Below are 2,500 nucleotides of genomic sequence, written 5' to 3'. Positions count from 1 at the left end.
TTATTGAAATTCGTGTTGCTGTTGTTGTTGTCATTACTTTTTTTTATTATAGTAGCATTATTGTCATTGTCATTATCATCATCATTAATAACAGTATTATCATAATTATCATCATAATCAATATTGTGTTCCTTTTCATTCCTATTACCATTACTCTCATCATTATTACCATCGTCATCTCTTGTATCATTATCATTATCACCATCATTTTTATCATCATCATCCCTGTCATGACTCTCAAGATCGTCGCCATGATCGATTTTACGTCACAAGTCCCAGGTAAGGATTCGGACGAGGGAAGCGATCGGGATCTCGGGCCGTAGACGAGACGAACCCGCGAGATATGTGGGTCTGTTCGATCGTGCGCGTTTCCTCTGCATTATCGTTATCATTGTTGCCGTTGTTATCATCATTAATGAGGCGTAGTAGAAATAATTATGGTAATTGTAGTAGTACTTGTGGTAATAGTAATAGTAGCAGTAATAGTAGTAGTAGTAGTAGTAGTACTAGTAGTAGTAGCAGTAGTAGTAGTAGTAGTAGTAGTAGTAGTGGCGGTGGTAATAGTAGTAGTAGTAGTAATTCACAGAGGTACCCTCCTCTCTCTCTCTCTCTCTCTCTCTCTCTCTCTCTCTCTCTCTCTCTCTCTCTCTCTCTCTCTCTCTCTCTCTCTCTCTCTCTCTCTCTCTCTCTCTTTTATAATAATGATAATAATAACAATACTAATAATTAAAACAATAATGACAACAATAACTATACTATGATTATTATTTTTTATTCGTTGTGGTAACATTGTCATTGATATTATCCTTATTGCTGTTGTTATTACCATCATTATCATCATCACTATTATCATTATCATTATTATTATTATCATTATTGTTATTACGATTATAATCATTATGATCATTATTATCATGATGGTGATGAATACCATTATCTTTGTTACTACTCCTACCGTCATTATTATTACATTCATCAATTTTATCATTATTTATATGACCTAAAAAATCTTTGTTTTAGTTAATCATTTTTACAGTGAACATTTTTTTTCTATTCTTATCAATAGTAGTCTTGATAATTTCAGTATCATATTATCATTAAAATTATCGTTACTCGTGATATTATCATTGATGTTAATATTATCGGTACCGTTTTCTTTGTTGTTATGGACAGTATGATCACTCAACCTTGTTATCCTGTCTCCTTTGTGTCTTTTCTGGCAATACAATCATTAACATAGTCAGTAAATGTTAGTATATATTCACACATTCACTATTGCATTTATCATTATGATTTTCACTAATGGTACGATGGTCACTATAGTAATTGCCATTAATATGAATTATCATTATTGTCCTGATTTTCCTTATCATTGTCGTTATTACTACCAGTATTATTGACATTCTTGATTTCATCATTATCATAGTTGATTACTATTTTTTGTTATTTTTACTGTTAAGACTGTTATCATTTAGATTATCATTTCCATTATAATTATTATTTCTAGCATAAGCATCACAATAATGTAAGTATTGCTATCATCACATTGATCATTATCACATTGATCATTATTACTATTACCACTGTTATCACATCACTATTACCATTAACAGCCAATGCTTCATAATTACCATCACATTATTCTCTATAATTAAAGTCTTTTTTATGGTGAGTAATGGTGATGCAGTTATGATCCTTTCTCTAGAACGTTTTTCATTATACAGGAAGTATTATACATTTTCCCGAGCATACATCTTCATGCTTTGTTCTTTTACATTTTCGATTCTCTAGAACTCTTTCATTTTTAATTAATTAGTTATATATTAATCCATTATTATTATTATCATTTTCTTAAAGGGGGCATTATACATTTTCACGCACATTGTCAACTATCCTCTCTGCTTCTTTTTCTCTCTCTATTATTTCCTTTCTTTAACTCTGTTATGTGCTCTTCACCCTGTACTCTGTATTTTCCTCTCTCTTGTCTCTGTCTTTTACACAAGAAAAAAAAACAGATATGCATTTTGTATTTGTATTGCAGACTTCAAAACATCTGTCATAATATAGGGACTATGTTAATCATACAAGCAACAGCAGAAACAAACTGACCAATAAAAAAGGAAAGAGAAGGAAAACGAGGAAACATTAAACTTGAAAACATGCAACTCCGAAAGCGCTGACTCCTCTCTCAAGATGGTCTTGCTTCAGCGAAGAATATCGCGATATCAAGGACTCTTTTCATTAACTGATTGTGAAACACGCCTCGACATGCACCGCAGGCACCGACGTGTGTGGTTTTTACACGTCGTATTCACGTATGCTGCTTTACACACACACACACACACACACACACACACACACACACACACACACACACACACATACACACACACACACACACACACACACACACACATATATATATATATATATATATATATATATATATATATATATGGTGTGTGTGCATGTGTGTGTGTGTGTGTGTGTGTGTGTGTGT

At 32.4% G+C, this 2,500-nt stretch overlaps 1 protein-coding gene across 1 annotated transcript in view; it reads right to left on the bottom strand.

Annotated features, from left to right (window-relative positions):
- LOC113804885 (uncharacterized) overlaps positions 1-2,500 on the bottom strand; it is a gene marked incomplete at its 3' end in the record, with an annotated part of 36,163 nt that overhangs the window by 27,153 nt on the left and 6,510 nt on the right.

The sequence above is a fragment of the Penaeus vannamei genome, chromosome 3 (assembly GCF_042767895.1).
Source record: "Penaeus vannamei isolate JL-2024 chromosome 3, ASM4276789v1, whole genome shotgun sequence".
NCBI lineage: Eukaryota > Metazoa > Arthropoda > Malacostraca > Decapoda > Penaeidae > Penaeus > Penaeus vannamei.
The sequence above is the reverse complement of the archived record's forward strand: the minus strand, read 5'-3'. Positions and strand labels throughout refer to the sequence as shown.